The following is a 20,724-nucleotide window of genomic DNA, read 5'->3' as shown; positions in this document are numbered from 1 at the left end:
TGTAAAAACACAGAGGGAAATCCTGAATGCTAACCACCAGCTACTGTCATTATGCAGTACAACCCCCCTACCACCACCACCACTTCTAGTAGCATCTCTCCAGGGATCACTACGGTCCCACTGTTGGCTGAAATGTGTGCTCTCCATCTCTGCCTCTCCTCCCTTGCTTCCTTCCCTCCCCAATTCTAGATTCTCTCCGGACAAAAGAAGGCTAAAGCAACAGGGGAAATCTGTGTGACTGGGTTCAGATAGTATTTGAAAGCTGTGCGTCACCTTGGCAGAAGGCCAGAGATGGGTGTCTGCCAGAGTTGTTATTGACCATCGACTGAAGACTACTGCTACTAATACTCCTTAATTAACATCCATCTCGCTCTCACACAGAAGCCTGGAGGGAGTGTCTGTTCACTGTTAAAAAAAGAGCAGCCAACACACACACACACACACACACACACACACACACACACACACCTGTGGTCTCTGTATTCCAGTTACTGGACTCTGACCGCTTTGGGAGCTGCCCGGGTGAGAGGTTTGTGTGTGTGTCCTTTTCTCACGGAGCAGAGCAGCTCCACAAGGAGAGACAGAGAGAGTGGAATTGTGTGATTTCACTGCTTGGAGTGCTCTGAAGCACTCACCCTGACATTCCAGGTGGTGCTGTGGCATCAGGAATGTGTGTGTGTGTGTCATACCACACAGAATAACCAGAGCTTCCTCTGCTACAATAGGCTGATCCTGCTTAGAATCAATGTGAGAGATCACACACACGGAGGCAGGCAGCGAGGGCTTATATAACACGTTACAGACAGTTATCCAGCGCTCATATTTTATCATCTGTGGTCTGACTGAACACACATAGAACTGTGTGTGTGTGTGTGTGTGTGTGTGTGTGTGTGTGTAAGCCACTTAACATGCATGACATGTACTCCGGGAGGCAGGGAGGCATTGCCATGGCAACCCGTGTGGGTCATAAGCCCCCCCCCCTCCCCTGATTGGCTGATCAGTGAGAAGGGACCGGGTGGGGAGGAGAGAGAGTGATAGAAGGGGGAGATTGGGGGAAAGAGGAGAGGGACAGGGGGTAAGAAGGCACAAAAGAGATGAAGAGATCCATTGTGATCTCTGGGGATTCCTTAGAAGTCCTTTTCACTGCTGTTAACCTGTCTAGGACTGGACCCCCCCCCCCCCCCCACTGAAAAGCCAGGGCGCGAAATTCAAAAAAAAATTTTTTTGAAAATATTTAACTTTCACACATTAACAAGTCCAATACAGCTAATGAAAGATACAGATCGTGTGAATCCAGCCAACATGTCCGATTTTTAAAATGTTTTACAGGGAAGACACAATATGTAAATCTATTAGGTAAACACCTTAGCAAAAGAGACCATTTTTTCTTTGTCCACCAACACCACTAGCTATCACCAATTCGGCTAAACTAAGATATTGATAGCCACTAACCAAGAAAAAACCTCCTCAGATGACAGTCTGATAACATATTTATGGTATAGGATAGGTTTTGTTAGAAAAATGTGAATATTTCAGGTAGATATCATAGTTTACAATTGCACCCACCGTCACAAATCGACTAGAATAAATAGATAGAGCAACGTGTCTTACCTAATTACTAATCATAAAACATTTCGTAAAAATACACAGCATACACTAAATCGAAAGACACAGATCCTGTGAATACAGACAATATTTCAGATTTTCTAAGTGTCTTACAGCGAAAACACAATAAATCGTTATATTAGCATACCACATGTCCAAACATTACCCCAGCATTGATTCTAGCCAAAGAGAGCGATAACGTCAACATCGCCAAAAGATATTAATTTTTTCACTAACCTTCTCAGAATTCTTCAGATGACACTCCTGTAACATCATATTACAACATACATATACAGTTTGTTCGAAAATGTGGATATTTAGCCACCAAAATCGTGGTTATACAATGAGAAAAGTAGCCGAGCTGGTCAGAAAATGTCGTGCGCCATATTAGACAGTGATCTAGTCGTATACATAAATACTCATAAACGTGACTAAAAAATATAGGGTGGACAGCGATTGATAGACAATTTAATTCTTAATACAATCGCGGAATTACATTTTTTAAATTATCCTTACTTTTCAATACAGTTTGCGCCAAGCGAAGCTACGTCAAAAAAGATGGCGTCCTAAGCCACTAACATTTTTCGACAGAAACACGATTTATCATAATAAATTGTTCCTACTTTGAGCTGTTCTTCCATCAGAATCTTGGGCAAAGAATCCTTTCTTGGGTCTAATCGTCTTTTGGTCGAAAGCTGTCCTCTTGCCATGCAGAAATGCACATTGCGTTCGGCATGAACTGGAACGGTGCCCAGAGATTCACAGTGGCTCAGAAATAAATGTCCCAAAATCGCACTAAACGGATATAAATTGCTATAAAACGCTTTAAATTAACTACCTTATGATGTTTTTAACTCCTATAACGAGTAAAAATATGACCGGAGAAATATAACTGGCTACACTAATGCTTGGAAAAACAGTAGGTCGGTATCCTCCGCGCGCATGACGCACCTAGAAAAGAGTTCCTACCTAGAGGATTTTTTCATTTATAGTGGCTGTGATTGGGCAATCGATACCATTCAAAGCGTCATCACGTAAAGGCATCCAGGGGAAGACGTAAGCAGTGTCCGTATACTCATAGGAATAACAGTGGCCTTAAAACTGACTCCAGAACAGGGGCCAAAATGTGTGAAATCTGACTCCATGTCAGGGAAATTGCTGTAGAATGAGTTCTGTTCCACTTAGAGACAAAATTTCAACGGCTATAGAAACTATAGACTGTTTTCTATCCAATAATAATAATAATATGCATATTGTACGATCAAGAAGTTTGTAGGAAGCCGTTTCAAAAATTACACGATTTCCATAAATAGTGACAACAGCACCCCCTAGCCTTAACAGGTTTAAGAATCTCCACTGTTTTCAACTATAACGACCTGGTGGATAATAACACATTATCACCTACCCACATTATACAATCCTATTTCACCTGAATAAAGTCGCCCATAAGAATGCTGTCATAATGGGAACAAGGACAGAGAGTACTGCCACTAGGCTGCCTCTGTCCAACAAAGCTGTGGGAACTAACAGCACTGAAGATGAGGAGAACACGTCTCTTGGGAGGAGGAAGACAGCAGTCAACTGTAAAAGATCCCATCATTTGGCAGAGCATGACCCTTCACTCAGACAGCTCCATGTTGGCGGCAGGTAGCCTAGTGGTTAGAGCGTTGGGCCAGTAACCGAAAGGTTGCTAGATCGAATCCCCGAGCTGACAAGGTAAGAATCTGTCGTTCTGCCCCTGAACAAGGCAGTTAACCCCCTAGGCCGTCAGTGTAAATAAGAATTTGTTCTTAACTGACTTGCCTAGTTAAATAAAGGTTAAATAAATACAAGCGTGATAGTGAGAGAAAAGGTGTTGCCTTTTCAATAATGCATCTTAACAAGATTCGTAGAGATCCCACACAAAATGCTGCACACACACTATTCAAGCTTCTGCACTCTAAAGAGCATCACTCATAAGAAAGTGATCCTGTCCGAATCCAAAACAACAAAAAACAGCCAAGGTGTTTCCAACAGCAACTAGACAGAGGTGAAAGAGGGAAACAGCATATAAAAAGACAACTCTACCAGACTGCTGCCTGCAATTACTGGGCCATTCAATCTGGAACAAGACAACTAGGCCAACTAGTAAAAAAAAGGACACGATTATAGTCTCTGAAATGTCACACCATTTTCTGAAACATAAAACCATGTCATTTGGACGAGGACTTTTGGGCATGCTATTGTCCTCTGATCTGAAACAGTTGTAGACTCCAGAGAAATGAGGGCAGAGAGATCCGAGGAGTCAGTCATGGTCCTCAAACAACACTACACCAGCTCTAGCTAGGACTGGGATGATACGGACTGCTCCAGCTATTTACTTCTGTCTCATCTCAATACTGCTCTGTCAGTTGAACAGTGTGGGGGTTCTTATCTCGGAGGTTCTGTATGAGAGCCAACAAGCCTGGCGCGGAAGAGAGAAAGAGAGAGACCATAGCATCCTTAAGAGGTATAATAACAAGACTTTTCACCTGGGAGAAGGGAATGCCAGAGAGAGAGAGACGGCAGAGGAGGATGATCAAATTATATAGATCAAGAGAGTCTGAGAAGAGTGAGAATAAATTAACAAGAGATAGGAAAAGAAGGGGACCAGTATTATCCCCATGCAGGTCAATGAGAGAGATGGAACTCTCCTAACCCAGTCATGACCCCAGTCATACAAGGAAGGAGAAGCAGACAGACACCTTAAGGCAGGTGTCCCCAATTACATTCAGCTGTGGGCCGAGTTTTCCTTGAGCGGATGGTCGGAACATAGCTATAAATAATTTGACTGCGAGAATCCCAAACAGATACAGTGCCTTCAGAAAGCAGTCATGCCCCTTGACTTATTTCACATGTTGTTGTGTTACAGCCTGAATTCAAAATGGATTCACATTTATTTTTATTCTCACCCATCTAGTCAATAATGACAACCCTATAATGGCAAAGTACAAACATGTTTTTAGACATTTTTTGCAAATGTATTGAAAATGAAATACAGAAATATCTCATTTCCATAAGTATTCACACCCCTGAGTCAATACCTTGTAGAAGCAGTGATTACAGCTCTGAGTCTTTCTGGGTAAGTCTCTAAGAGATTACTGTGGAACATTTTCCCATTATTCTTTTCAAAATTCTTCAAGCTCTGTCAAATTGGTTGTTGATCATTGCTAGACAACCATTTTCAGTTTGACATATATTATCAAGTAGATTTAAGTCAAAACGGAAACTCGGCCACTCAGGAACATTACTGTCTTCTTGGCTCCAGTGTAGATTTGGCCTTGGTTACTGTCTAGGTTACTGTCCTGCTGAAAGATGAATTCATATCTCAGTGTCTGGTGGAAAGCAGACTGAACCAGGTTTTCCTCTAGGATTTTGCCTGTGCTTAGCTCCATTCCATTTATTTTTTATCCTGAAAAACTCTCCAGTCCTTAACAATTACAAGCAAACCCATTACATGATGCAGCCACCACTATGCTTGAAAATATGGGAGTGGTACTCCGTGATGGATTTGCTCCAAACACAACGCTTTGTATTCAGTACGAAAAGTGAATTGCCACATTTCTTTACGCCATTTACTTTCATTTACTTTAGTTCCTTGTTGCAAACAGGATGCATGTTTTGTAATATGTTGACTCTGTACAGGCTTTCTTCTTTTCACTCTGTCACTTAGGTTAGTATTGTGGAGTAACTACACGGTTGTTGACCCATCCTCAGGTTTCTCCTATCACAGCCATTAAACTCTGTAACTGTTTTAAAGTCATCATTGACCTCGTGGTGAAATCCCTGAGACGTTTCCTTCCTCTCCGGCAACTGAGTTAGTAAGGGCGCATGTATCTTTGTTGTGTATTGGTACACCATCAAAAGTGTAATTAATAACTTCACCATGCTCAAAGGGTTTTAAGAAACATTCACTCCTGAATTTATTTATGCTTGGCATAACAAATGGGTAGAATCACTACTGACATTTCAGCTTTTCATTTTTAATGAATTAGTAAACATTTCTAAAAACATAATTCCCCTTTGAAATTATGGGGTACTGTATGTAGACCAGTGACAAAAAAAATCTAAATTGAATCCATTTTAAATTCAGGTTGTACCAAAATGTGGAAAAAATCTGAAGGCACTGTATGTATGCATGTATGTAAACTCAGCAAAAAAAGAAACGTCCTCTCACTGTCAACTGCGTTTATTTTCAGCAAACTTAACATGTGTAAATATTTGTATGAACATAAGACTCAACAACTGAGACATAAACTGAACAAGTTCCACAGACATGTGACTAACAGAAATGGAATAATGTGTCCCTGAACAAAGGGGGGGGGGTCAAAATCAAAAGTAACAGTCAGTATCTGGTGTGGCCACCAGCTGCATTAAGTACTGCAGTGCATCTCCTCCTCATGGACTGCACCAGATTTGCCAGTTCTTGCTGAGAGATGTTACCCCACTCCTCCACCAAGGCACCTGCAAGTTCCCGGACATTTCTGGGGGGAATGGCCCTAACCCTCACCCTCTGATCCAACAGGTCCCAGACGTGCTCAATGGGATTGAGATCCGGGCTCATCGCTGGCCATGGCAGAACACTGACATTCCTGTCTTGCAGGAAATCACACACAGAACGAGCAGTATGGCTGGTGGCATTGTCATGCTGGAGGGTCATGTCAGGATGGGCCTGCAGGAAGGGTACCACATGAGGGAGGAGGATGTCTTCCCTGTAACGAACAGCGTTTAGATTGCCTGCAATGACAACAAGCTCAGTCCGATGATGCTGTGACACACCGCCCCAGACCATGATGGACCCGCCACCTCCAAATCGATCCCGCTCCAGAGTATAGGCCTCGTTGTAACGCTCATTCCTTCAACGATAAACGCGAATCCAACCATCACCCCTGGTGAGACAAAACTGCGACTCGTCAGTGAAGAGCACTTTTTGCCAGTCCTGTCTGGTCAGGCGACGGTGGGAATGTGCCCATAGGCGATGTTGTTGCCGGTGATGTCTGGTGAGGACCTGCCTTACAACAGGCCTTCAAGCCCTCAGTCCAGCCTCTCTCAGCCTATTGCGGACAGTCTGAGCACTGATGGGGGGAATTGTACATTCCTGGTGTAACTCGGGCAGTTGTTGTTGCCATCTTGTACCTGTCCCGCAGGTGTGATGTTCGAATGTACCGTGCATGTGTTGTTACACGTGGTCTGCCACTGCGAGGACGATCAGCTGTCCTTTCCTGTCTCCCTGTAGCGCTGTCTTTGGCGTCTCACAGTACGGACATTGCAATTTATTGCCCTGGCCACATTTGCAGTCCTCATGCCTCCTTGCAGCATGCCTAAGGCACATTCACGCAGATGAGCAGGGACCCTGGGCATCTTTCTTTTGGTGTTTTTCAGAGTCAGTAGAAAGGCCTCTTTAGTGTCCAAAGTTGTCATAACTGTGACCTTAATTGCCTACCGTCTGTAAGCTGCTAGTGTCTTAACGACCGTTCCACAGGTGCATATTCATTAATTGTTTATGGTTCATTGAACAAGTATGGGAAACAGTGTTTAAGCCCTTTACAATGAAGATCTGTGAAGTTATTTGGATTTTTACGAATTATCTTTGAAAGACAGGGTCCTGAAAAAGGGTACGTTTCTTTTGTAAATGTACAGTTGAAGTCGGAAGTTTACATACACCTTAGCCAAATACATTTAAACTCAGTTTTTCACAATTCCTGACATTTAATCCTAGTAAAAAATCCCTGTCTTAGGTCAGTTAAGAATAGCACTTCATTTTAAGAATGTGAAATGTCCAAATAATAGTAGAGAATTATTTAATTCAGCTTTTATTTCTTTCATCACATTCTCAGTGGGTCAGACGTTTACATACACTCAATTAGTATTTGGTAGCATTGCCTTTAAATTGTTTAACTTGGGTCAAATGTTTTGGGTAGCCTTCCACAAGCTTCCCACAATAAGTTGGCTGAATTTTGTCCCATTCCTCCTGACAGAGCTGGTGTAACTGAGTCAGGTTTGTAGGCCTCCCTGCTCCGACATGCTTTTGCAGTTCTGCCCACAAATTTTCTATGGGATTGAGGTCAGGACTTTGTGATGGCCACTCCAATATCTTGACTTTGTTGTCCTTAAGCCATTTTGCTACAACTTTGGAAGTATGCTTGGGGTCATTGTCCATTTAGAAGACCCATTTGCGACCAAGCTTTAACTTCCTGACTGACGTCTTGAGATGTTGCCTCAATATATCCATATAATTTTCCACCCTGATGATGCCATCTATTTTGTGAAGTGCACCCGTCCCTCCTGCAGCAAAGCACCCCCACAACATGATGCTGCCACCCCCGTGCTTCACGGTTGGGATGGTGTTCTTCGACTTGCAAGCCTCCCCCTTTTTTCTCCAAACATAACGATGGTCATTATGGCAAACAGTTCTATTTTTGTTTCATCAGACCAGAGGACATTTCTCCAGAAAGTATGATCTTTGTCCCTGTGTGCAGTTGCAAACCGTAGTCTGGCTTTTTTATTGTGGTTTTGGAGCAGTGGCTTCCTTCTTGCTGAGCGGCCTTTCAGGTTGTGTCGATATAGGACTCGTTTTACTGTGGATATAGATACTTTTGTACCCGTTTCCTCCAGCATCTTCGCAAGGTCCTTTGCTGTTGTTCTGGGATTGATTTGCACTTTTCGCACCAAAGTCCGTTCATCTCTAAGAGAAGGAACGCATCTCCTTCCTGAGCGGTATGATGGCTGCGTGGTCCCATGGTGTTTATACTTGCGTACTATTGTTTGTACAGATGAACGTGGTACTTTCATGCGTTTGGAAATTGCTCCCAAGGATGAACAAGACTTGTGGAGGTCTACAATTTATTTTCTGAGGTCTTGGCTGATTTCTTTTGATTTTCCCATGATGTTAAGCAAAGAGGCACTGGGTTTGAGGGTAGGCCTTGAAATAAATCCACACCTCCAATTGACTCAAATGATTAGCTTATTAGTCAATTAGCCTATCAGAAGCTTCTAAAGCCATGACATAATTTCCTGGAATTTTCCAAGCTGTTTAAAGGCACAGTCAACTTAGTGTATGTAAACTTCTGACCCACTGGAATTGTGATACAGTGAATTATAAGTGTAATAATCTTTCTTTAAACAATTGTTGGAAAAATTACTTGTGTCAAGCACTAAGTAGATGTCCTAACCGACTTGCCAAAACTATTGTTTGTTAACAAGACATTTGTGGAGTGGTTGAAAAACAGGTTTTAATGACTCCAACCTAAGTGTATGTACACTTCCGACTTCAACTGTATGTATATACAGTGGGGAGAACAAGTATTTGATACACTGCCGATTTTGCAGGTTTTCCTACTTACAAAGCATGTAGAGGTCTGTAATTTTTTATCATAGGTACACTTCAACTGTGAGACGGAATCTAAAACAAAAATCCAGAAAATCACTTTGTATGATTTTTAAGTAATTAATTTGCATTTTATTGCATGACATAAGTATTTGATCACCTACCAACCAGTAAGAATTCCGGCTCTCACAGACCTGTTAGTTTTTCTTTAAGAAGCCCTCCTGTTCTCCACTCATTACCTGTATTAACTGCACCTGTTTGAACTCGTTACCTGTATAAAAGACACCTGTCCACACACTCAATCAAACAGACTCCAACCTCTCCACAATGGCCAAGACCAGAGAGCTGTGTAAGGACATCAGGGATAAAATTGTAGACCTGCACAAGGCTGGGATGGGCTACAGGACAATAGGCAAGCAGCTTGGTGAGAAGGCAACAATTGTTGGCGCAATTATTACAAAATGGAAGAAGTTCAAGATGACGGTCAATCACCCTCGGTCTGGGGCTCCATGCAAGATCTCACCTCGTGGGGCATCAATGATCATGAGGAAAGTGAGGGATCAGCCCAGAACTACAGGGCAGGACCTGGTCAATGACCTGAAGAGAGCTGGGACCACAGTCTCAAAGAAAATCATTAGTAACACACTACGCCATCATGGATTAAAATCCTGCAGCGCACGCAAGGTCAAGCCAGCGCATGTCCAGGCCCGTCTGAAGTTTGCCAATGACCATCTGGATGATCCAGAGGAGAAATGGGAGAAGGTCATGTGGTCTGATGAGACAAAAATAGAGCTTTTTGGTCTAAACTCCACTCGCCGTGTTTGGAGGAAGAAGAAGGATGAGTACAACCCCAAGAACACCATCCCAACCGTGAAGCATGGAGGTGGAAACATTATTCTTTGGGGATGCTTTTCTGCAAAGGGGACAGGACAACTGCACCGTATTGAGGGGATGATGGATGGGGCCATGTATCGCGAGATCTTGGCCAACAACCTCCTTCCCTCAGTACGAGCATTGAAGATGGCTGGGTCTTCCAGCATGACAACGACCCGAAACACACAGCCAGGGCAACTAAGGAGTGGCTCCGTAAGAAGCATCTCAAGGTCCTGGAGTGGCCTAGCCAGTCTCCAGACCTGAACCCAATAGAACATCTTTGGAGGGAGCTGAAAGTCCGTATTGCCCAGCGACAACCCCGAAACCTGAAGGATCTGGAGAAGGTCTGTATGGAGGAGTGGGCCAAAATCCCTGCTACAGTGTGTGCAAACCTGGTCAAGAACTACAGGAAACATATGATCTCTGTAATTGCAAACAAAGGTTTCTGTACCAAATATTAAGTGCTGCTTTTCTGATGTATCAAATACTTATGTCATGCAATAAAATGCAAATTAATTACTTAAAAATCGTACAATGTGATTTTCTGGATTTTTGTTTTAGATTCCGTCTCTCACAGTTGAAGTGTACCTATGATAAAAATTACAGACCTCTACATGCTTTGTAAGTAGGAAAACCTGCAAAATCAGCAGTGTATCAAATACTTGTTCTCCCCACTGTGTGTGTGTGTGTGTGTATATATATATATATATATATATAATATCACACACACACAGTGCCTTCAGCTATGTGACCAAGAAGGAGAGTAATGAGTGCTGCATCAGATGCCTGGCCTCCACAATCACCCGACCTCAATTGAGATGGTTTCAGATGAGTTGGACAGCAGAGAAGGAAAAGCAGTCAACAAGTGCTCAGCATATGTGGGATCAAGACTGTTGGAAAAGCATTCCAGGTGAAGCTGGCTGAGAGAATGCCAAGAGCGTGCAAAGCTGTCAAGGTAAAGGGTGGTTACCTTGGAAAAATCTCAAATAAAAATATATTTTGATTTGTTTAACACTTTTTTGGTTAGTACATGAGATTCCATATGTGTTATTTCATAGTTTTGATGTCTTCAATATTATTCTACAATGTAGAAAATAGTCAAAATAAAGGAAAACCCTGGAATGAGTAGGTGTGTCCAAACTCGACTGGTACGGTATATATATATATATATATTTATTTATTTATTTTAAATAAAATCACCGGTGGGCCGCCTATTGGAGAACCCTGTTCTGAAGGGTAATGACAGGATGAAGTGTCTCACACACAACCGCTCTCTTTCACTCACTCACCATTCGTCCATCTTCTCCCTCTCCTACTCTTCCCCATCTCTTTCTCTCTGCCAATCCCACATGGAATGAGTCTTTAAGCAACAGCGTAGTAGATATTGTAGTGAATGTGTGTGTCGGTGACAAATCTGTCAATGTGCCCTTGAGCAAGGCACTTAACCCTAATTGCTCCTGTAAGTCGTCCTGGATAGGAGCGTCTGCTAAATGACTCAAATGTCAAATGTAATATAAGGGAATAACATGTGTCCTCACTGTGTCCAGCCCATTGGCCAATGAAAAAAATACCTTCCTAATTTTCATTCTCTGGTCCCTTGAATCATGCCAATGAACTCATGCCCCCTTGACAAATGAGTGGAGCTCCCCTGGCCTGCTCTAAGGTATCTGTAGTGGGGGTTTACTTAATAATGCAGCATCATGGTCTCTATTACAGAGAGCCTCTACAGTAATCCAGTGGTTTTACAGAGCTCTAGAGTAGGCTTTGGGTTGCAGGCTCTACAGTAATCCAGTGGTTTTACAGAGCTCTAGAGTAGGCTTTGGGTTGCAGGCTCTACAGTAATCCAGTGGTTTTACAGAGCTCTAGAGTAGGCTTTGGGCTGCAGGCTCTACAGTAATACAGTGGTTTTACAGAGCTCTAGAGTAGGCTTTGGGTTGCAGGCTCTACAGTAATACAGTGGTTTTACAGAGCTCTAGAGTAGGCTTTGGGCTGCAGGCTCTACAGTAATACAGTGGTTTTACAGAGCTCTAGAGTAGGCTTTGGGCTGCAGGCTCTACAGTAATACAGTGGTTTTACAGAGCTCTAGAGTAGGCTTTGGGTTGCAGGCTCTACAGTAATCCAGTGGTTTTACAGAGCTCTAGAGTAGGCTTTGGGCTGCAGGCTCTACAGTAATATAGTGGTTTTACAGAGCTCTAGAGTAGGCTTTGGGCTGCAGGCTCTACAGTAATATAGTGGTTTTACAGAGCTCTAGAGTAGGCTTTGGGTTGCAGGCTCTACAGTAATACAGTGGTTTTACAGAGCTCTAGAGTAGGCTTTGGGCTGCAGGCTCTACAGTAATATAGTGGTTTTACAGAGCTCTAGAGTAGGCTTTGGGTTGCAGGCTCTACAGTAATCCAGTGGTTTTACAGAGCTCTAGAGTAGGCTTTGGGCTGCAGGCTCTACAGTAATCCAGTGGTTTTACAGAGCTCTAGAGTAGGCTTTGGGCTGCAGGCTCTACAGTAATCCAGTGGTTTTACAGAGCTCTAGAGTAGGCTTTGGGCTGCAGGCTCTACAGTAATCCAGTGGTTTTACAGAGCTCTAGAGTAGGCTTTGGGTTGCAGGCTCTACAGTAATACAGTGGTTTTACAGAGCTCTAGAGTAGGCTTTGGGCTGCAGGCTCTACAGTAATACAGTGGTTTTACAGAGCTCTAGAGTAGGCTTTGGGCTGCAGGCTCTACAGTAATCCAGTGGTTTTACAGAGCTCTAGAGTAGGCTTTGGGTTGCAGGCTCTACAGTAATCCAGTGGTTTTACAGAGCTCTAGAGTAGGCTTTGGGCTGCAGGCTCTACAGTAATATAGTGGTTTTACAGAGCTCTAGAGTAGGCTTTGGGCTGCAGGCTCTACAGTAATATAGTGGTTTTACAGAGCTCTAGAGTAGGCTTTGGGTTGCAGGCTCTACAGTAATACAGTGGTTTTACAGAGCTCTAGAGTAGGCTTTGGGCTGCAGGCTCTACAGTAATATAGTGGTTTTACAGAGCTCTAGAGTAGGCTTTGGGTTGCAGGCTCTACAGTAATCCAGTGGTTTTACAGAGCTCTAGAGTAGGCTTTGGGCTGCAGGCTCTACAGTAATATAGTGGTTTTACAGAGCTCTAGAGTAGGCTTTGGGTTGCAGGCTCTACAGTAATACAGTGGTTTTACAGAGCTCTAGAGTAGGCTTTGGGCTGCAGGCTCTACAGTAATCCAGTGGTTTTACAGAGCTCTAGAGTAGGCTTTGGGCTGCAGGCTCTACAGTAATCCAGTGGTTTTACAGAGCTCTAGAGTAGGCTTTGGGTTGCAGGCTCTACAGTAATCCAGTGGTTTTACAGAGCTCTAGAGTAGGCTTTGGGCTGCAGGCTCTACAGTAATATAGTGGTTTTACAGAGCTCTAGAGTAGGCTTTGGGTTGCAGGCTCTACAGTAATACAGTGGTTTTACAGAGCTCTAGAGTAGGCTTTGGGCTGCAGGCTCTACAGTAATACAGTGGTTTTACAGAGCTCTAGAGTAGGCTTTGGGCTGCAGGCTCTACAGTAATCCAGTGGTTTTACAGAGCTCTAGAGTAGGCTTTGGGCTGCAGGCTTTACATAAAAAAACAAAAAGGTTTCTAAAGATGTTTTATTTTTTTAATCTCAAGAGAAAAAGCAACCAACTAAACAAGCAAGAAATACCAGTAGGCAAGAAAGAAAGAACGAGAAAGAAAGAAAAAAGGAAAAGAAAGAAGATTCTCTCTGCAATGGCCGCCTGGCTCACTGCAGCTATCGCAAAATGGAGACGCAGAGAGAGAGCCAGGGAGAGTGAAATGGAGGAGAGAACGAGAGCACAAAGGGAGTTCAGCGGGAGCAGAGGAGGAGAGAGGGGAGGGCTGGGGGAGCAAGAGACTCATTAGTTTGTCTCTCATCTTTCTGCCTCTCTCGCTCTCTCACCTTGACCCACATTCACTGTCTGTTGGCACACACACACACACACACACACATATTTCTCCAGCTGAGGTTATTATACCCTAATGACATAAGAGGCTACAGAACGTTATCATTTCACTACAGAGAACACATTACTGTGACTAGCAGAATCGGTATGTGTGTGTGAGATAAAGACTGGGTTCAAGAGCACTGCATATCCAGGGCTCTCTGCAGCCTGGTCATGAAGTCAGCCTATGAAGTCAGGTGTTTGTTTGGCCAAAGGTGTTTGGTTTACCTTGAGATGCTACTGGGGGAAAGTGACACAGGTTGTCAATGTGCTAGTGTGACTGTCCAGACATAGAACCTAGGTTCTGACTTCTCTTCAACTCAACTGAAGATTGCATTATCTCATTCAGCTAAAGCCTAAACATCCTGACATTAGTCTTCAGGTCCCAGGCAGCCAATGTTCATCATCCATGAGGGTAGTTTACCGGACCACTGCTGATACAATGGTAATGGGGTAATCTGGGGGTTAGAAGGGGTAGTTTAATCTACTGTGCTACAGGGAAACCCTTAATCCCACACGAGACTATGAGGGCAGATGACGTGAACAACACACACACACCCTTAATCTGAGTGTGAGCCGGCTTTCTCCGCCAGAAAATCTCAGGAGCATTATATAGGCTAGGCAGACAATGACGTAAAATGTGTATGTGTGTGTGTATGTTAGTGTGTGTGTGTGTAACTGTACTTTATTGATCCCCTGAGGGTAGGCCCACATTAAATGTGTCACCAGCAGTAGTAGTGTTGGAGAATAATGTGCTAGAAAACCAAACCAGACAAGCATCGGCTGGAGAAATATTAGCAGCATCATCATGTTAGCTTTAGATGCAATGCTACCGTGCTGAAACATACTTGACTGTGTGCTTTCAATGCCTTTAGATACATACTATTTAATGTTACACTAGTATAGCCAACTGGGTGTTGAACCAAGTAGCCAACAAGTACACCAGTCTGCTAGGTCTCAGGGAATGATGTGAAACAACCACGCGAAGCGCTGGACAGGAATGCTTCAGAGCATTTTCAGCCCCACATTCTCTCTCTCCATCTGATGCTACAGGTCAGCTAGCCAACCCGCTAAACATCCGCTAGCCAACCCGCTAGCCAACCCGCTGAACATCCGCTAGCCAACCCGCTAGCCAACCCGCTGAACATCCGCTAGCCAACCCGCTGAACATCCGCTAGCCAACCCGCTGAACATCCGCTAGCCAACCCGCTGAACATCCGCTAGCCAACCCGCTAAACATCCGCTAGCCAACCCGCTAAACATCCGCTAGCCAACCCGCTAAACATCCGCTAGCCAACCCGCTAAACATCCGCTAGCCAACCCGCTAAACATCCGCTAGCCAACCCGCTAAACATCCGCTAGCCAACCCGCTAAATATCCGCTAGCCAACCCGCTAAACATCCGCTAGCTGATTACACCACAAACTGCTAGCTAAACTAGGTCTACACCACAGCCAACTACACAACAACCAGCTAGCTAACTACACCACAGCTTACTATGCGACACAACCAGTTAGCTAACTAATAGCATCAGATTTTTCGAATGCCAATTGAAGCTAAAGTTGTTATTTTACTGTGAGTGGTCCTGACAGCTTCCCTGTATACATACCATTTGCTTTAGACAGCTTCCCTGTATACATACCATTTGCTTTAGACAGCTTCCCTGTATACATACCATTTGCTTTAGACAGCTTCCCTGTATACATACCATTTGCTTTAGACAGCTTCCCTGTATACATACCATTTGCTTTAGACAGCTTCCCTGTATACATACCATTTGCTTTAGACAGCTTCCCTGTATACATACCATTTGCTTTAGACAGCTTCCCTGTATACATACCATTTGCTTTAGACAGCTTCCCTGTATACATACCATTTGCTTTAGACAGCTTCCCTGTATACATACCATTTGCTTTAGACAGCTTCCCTGTATACATACCATTTGCTTTAGACAGCTTCCCTGTATACATACCATTTGCTTTAGACAGCTTCCCTGTATACATACCATTTGCTTTAGACAGCTTCCCTGTATACATACCATTTGCTTTAGCTAGCTTCAAGATGTCCTCATTCTAAAGAGACGTAGGGACTATTCTTTCAGCGAACACGATTGATATTGGTCATTCCCTAAAACTGAAATAATGCTTTCCACACACACACACACACACACACACACACACACACACACACACACACACACACACACACACCTGGATTCAATAACAATGTCACGGCTGAGTGTGCTGAAGTCATGGAAACCGCCCCGGAGCTGTATAATGGCAACATGTTACAGTATAATTTATGGTGTAATTGGCCTGATCATAAAATACTAATTCAGTTACAAATCAAAACTGGTTCATTCGCACAAATCAACTAGCTATTACAAATGAATAACTTACTAGAAATATACTAGTCATTACACAGGCCCACACCCCCAAAGTTTAGTAAAAAATATATATATAATAATTTAGAATTTTAGCTTTGGGTCAAAAAAAAGACCAAAATCACAAGGAAATCAGTTAAAATGAGTTTAACTTAGAAAATCTGTTCCCAGATTTGAACTCTGTGTTGTTGTTTGTGTCGCACTGCTTTGCTTTATCTTGGCCAGGTCGCAGTTGTAAATGAGAACTTGTTCTCAACTGGCCTACCTTGTTAAATAAAGGTGAAATACATTTTTTAAAAGTATTCCCACGAATAACAAAAAGAGACATGTCTCGTGTCTCAATGTAACCAAGATATGAAATTACTGTTATTTTAAAATACAAGCACTTTTTGGGCTTAGTTGTGATCAATTTGCAGTGTTCAAATGATTAGAATGATGTTCCGGTCATTCGACCATCCTCTGACAAAAACCGCTCTGTGGATGAATCTAGTTGCCAACCCCTGTTTTAATGTAGACTCTGCCTGACCTACTGCTGCATAACAGTCTGGTCTGGATTACTGGACTGGGGCCACGGCAGGATGACCGGATGTCATTGTTTTCAATGAGAGAGCGACGGTAACTTCCGCCAATTTCCACTGACGTTCCTTACAGAACAGCCACTCCAGTGTTTCCCCTGCCTTTGAATAGGTATGGAGGGCTCCCCACCTAGCTCTTCCCCTGGTCTAAACAAATTTAAATATTTTGCTCAAGGTCCTACATGTGGCCTAGCAAAATGCCACGATTACACCAGGCACTACCTCTAATGGTCAAACTACCAGAGATCATCCAGTTTCTATGGGTGCTGCAGACAAGAATACATTCTACAACTTAATGGTCGGCGACTATGATCTTGGCGACCAAGTTTATGCAAATTAGCAGATAGTATTAGCAGTAGTAAAGGAATAAAAAAAAATATGGAAAACGATTTAATGCTGTCTGAAGCGGTAACGTTGCCTTTTAATCCATGACTGGAGTCTCCAGTTAACTTGTGTAAACAGCAGCTTGCTAATGTTTCATGACTGGTTCACGTTCAGTGAAAACATTATTAGCCTAGAAACCAAGACTATTTTCAACAGATGTTTTTGGATAACATTGTTAAGCTATTAGGAAAGCTATTTCAGGGAATTTCTACTCCATGTTCTTCAAAAACCATGATCCCCCCCCTAAATCACTCTACATTACATTTGAGTAATTTAGCAGACAGTCTTATCCACACAACCAAGGCTTGACATCAAACTTTTTTTTTAGCTGAAAATATATGGCACAATCTGTGCATTCAACTAGAGTACGTAAAACAACGACGTCATGAGCAGAATCAGTCCTGGTGAAAGTGATGGCAATACAAGTCAATACAAGTCATTACAAGTCATTACAAGTCATTACAAGTCAATACAAGTCATTACAAGTCCAACAGGTAAGAAGGGTGGCAAGGTGGTAGAGGAGGACAGGTGCTGTCTGAAGAGATAGACTTTCAGACTGTTGCAGATGGGCAGCATCTGTGCTGTAGAACTATTGCTAAAATGTTAGGTGAGTAGACTTGTATCCCAGCCCCTGACTCAACAAAGTCAATAGCTAGGCTGCTCAGAGAAGTAATGTATGTATACCCCATTGCATTGAAACGTTTCCCATTTCAAATTGATTTGCCATATGTAATAGGTTAGTCATACACTGGAAATCTTACCAAGTCACACTACTCAACCAAGAACTGTGTCAACAGCCCTGCCAAGTGAAGATCATATCATTGTCTGCAGTGTGTGGTGTTTTATGGCTGTGTACTAAATATTGCCAGTCTATGTTGTATGTTCTACGCAAAAGGAGACAAGGAACATTACAATGTGGGACAATAAAGTTGTGTTGTATCTCTAGCACCAGTTGTAGTTTACAGTCAGTGTAGTTAGTTGGTCTTCCAGGATGCATAGCCTACAGTAGGCTGCTAGTTCAGTCTGCTGGTGGAAAGTCACATGGCTCCTCTTGTTGCATAACCACTTTGTTGACAATCCGTGATTGATCACTAGGACACAAGCTGGCTGTATAATCCTTTACCCTAAACATCAGACTCTAGAGTCTAGACTCTATACAAAGAACAGTGAAGCTGGGTGTTTAACACAATCTTCAAAGAGTTAGGCTTAAAGTAGCCAGCTAGCTAACTTGGCCAAATATTCTCAAACTCCATAGTTCCTAGTTCATTAATAAAGAAAGATGTATGTGGATTTGAAATGGTATAAGTGAACAGATATCCTCATAACCCATAAGTGACTTCTGCCAGAAGAATGGATCCTTGGGAGAGTGAGGTCTGGAGTGGGGAGCATGGAGACCAACAGCGTTGGACTGTACCCAGGGTTGGATTTGGAACCCATCCCCCTCACACACTTCCCCGCTAAATTTCTTTAAGCAGAGAAAGGGGCGGAGTGGGTTAGCAAACTAGCTAGCTGCACTTACAAAAAAGAATCTACTAGTCAAAATATTGGAATTTGTCAAGAATGCCAACGTTGAACTTCGGTACAATAAGTAACATGTCAAAACAATGGGTGGGAAAACAGGAAACAATGTTGTTAACGTTACAGGTGAAATTTCTGCAGAATCTCTACGAATGGCGTGATATATTGGCAAGGATGGATGTCAAATAGCACTGGTGACAGCAACCTGGCTAACACTGACGTTACCTTGCTCCCAAATATATCATCCGAAAACCCGACACATATGCAATGAATTAGGGTTAGCTAGCAACAATAGCAATGGCTGGCTGGCTGGTTAGCTAGCTAGGTCGCGCAGGCGGCACTATAACGTTACAATAAGAGTCTGTATACAACATTGTGTTGACGCTTTGAATCTGTCCGTCTATCAAGAGCAATAAAAACACGTCACACCCATTGACTTAGTAACGGGGAAACTAAGGGCGAGTGATTAAAAGTGATTCTAGCTAAACACATCGGTCAAGTCTCTCGTGCGTTCCTGCAATCTGACATGTTGAGACATTCCTGCTAATGGCCCTCGATCATGTAGCTAGCTAGCCGAACAGAGGGAAGAGAGAAAGCACATCCAGCTCTCTCCGCTAGCTTGCGGAGCAGCACCCATCCCCCTCCTCTCTCCCCATCCCTCTCTCGCTCTCTGAATCCACCATCTTGATTCTGAGACCCGTCTCCTCTTTCCCACAAGCCAAAAACACAACCAAAATACCAACAAACTCACCTTTACTGGCCATTGACCAATCGATTACTGTCTTCCGAAATAAAATAATCGATATATCTGATAAAAGTGTGTAGATTTTAATATTGTAAATATGTCGTGAGAAGCGGGAACCGCGCCTTGGAGCAGAAAGGAACAATCCTAAACTGCCATCTGGTGGAGCCTTCCTCGCTGTAATGCTGTTCTGGTGGCGCAGCCTCTCACTGCAACCTTACTGCCTCCTGGCGGACACAGACGAGATTACAGCAACGGGTGCGCGCCGCGGGGGCGAGGAGAGGGGAGGCACTGCAGGACCCCGCGAAAAGAGGGAAACAGTGGGGGGCGCGCTCAGAGCCACGGGCACGCGTAGAAGGGGAGGGGCGAGCTTAGCCGGCAGTGTTTTGGTCGGTGGTTTGATGGTGAATAGGCCTTAACAGAGGACACATGTAGGAGGCTATAACATCAAGATTACCCCTCAAAACACAATTTACCAGGCTACAATACACACATGTCACAGTGTTAGTGCAGTATCTTGCCTGAGACCTGAAGACTCATGTTAGCTCCAAGTTGTAATGCCTAGGCTTTAGCTCAATGGGCTAAGATGGTCTTGAAATGCAAAGATGATCTGGGTTCAGTATCTGGTCTGTCAAAAATGTCTCTGGTTTTATTTAGCTTGTCTACATTAGTCTCACCTCAACCATCTCAATATCTGCGACATACAGTACCTTCAGAGAGTATTCACACCCCTTGACTTTCTCCACGTGTTACAACCGGAATTTAAAATGTATATTGTCACTGGCCTTCCACACAATACTGTCAAAGTGGAGTTATGCTTTTTGAAGTGTTTACAAAAAAAAGTCTGAAATGTCTTTAGTCAATAAGTGTTCAACCCTTTGTTATGGCAATTCTAAATAAGTTCAGGAGTAAACATTTACTTCAGTCACATAATATGTTGCTTGGACTCTGAGCAATAAGTGTTTAACATGATTTGATAGACTACCTCATCTCTGTACCCCACCACAGGAGGCTGGTGGCACCTTAATTGGGGAGGAAGGGCTCGTTGTAATGGCTGGAGCAGAATGAGTGAAATTTCAAATACAAACATGTTTCCAAGTGACCTTGGAAAAGAGCACCTATTGGTAGATGGGTAAAAATAAAAAACCAGACATGAAATATCCCTTTGAGCATGGCGAAGTTATTCATTTTATTTGCCCTTTATTTAACTAGGCAAGTCATTTAAGAACACATTTTTTTTTTTACAATGACAGCCGACCAAAAGGCCTCCTGTGGGGACAGGCTGGGATTAAAATTACAAAATAAGTATAGGATAAAACAC

General features: G+C 43.2%; 1 protein-coding gene across 1 annotated transcript in view; it reads right to left on the bottom strand.

The window, feature by feature from the left end:
* LOC120051378 (cohesin subunit SA-1-like) overlaps window positions 1–19,560 on the bottom strand; it is a 39,118-nt gene extending 19,558 nt beyond the window's left edge. Inside the window, exon 1 of the mRNA XM_038998219.1 lies at window positions 19,413–19,560. The gene's annotated coding sequence lies outside the window, so the exon portion shown is untranslated. The remainder of the gene's footprint in view (window positions 1–19,412) is intronic.
* Window positions 19,561–20,724: the final 1,164 nt, after the last annotated feature.

This window comes from Salvelinus namaycush, chromosome 7, assembly GCF_016432855.1.
Source record: "Salvelinus namaycush isolate Seneca chromosome 7, SaNama_1.0, whole genome shotgun sequence".
Taxonomy (NCBI): domain Eukaryota; kingdom Metazoa; phylum Chordata; class Actinopteri; order Salmoniformes; family Salmonidae; genus Salvelinus; species Salvelinus namaycush.
This window is presented reverse-complemented; position numbering and strand designations above follow the sequence as displayed.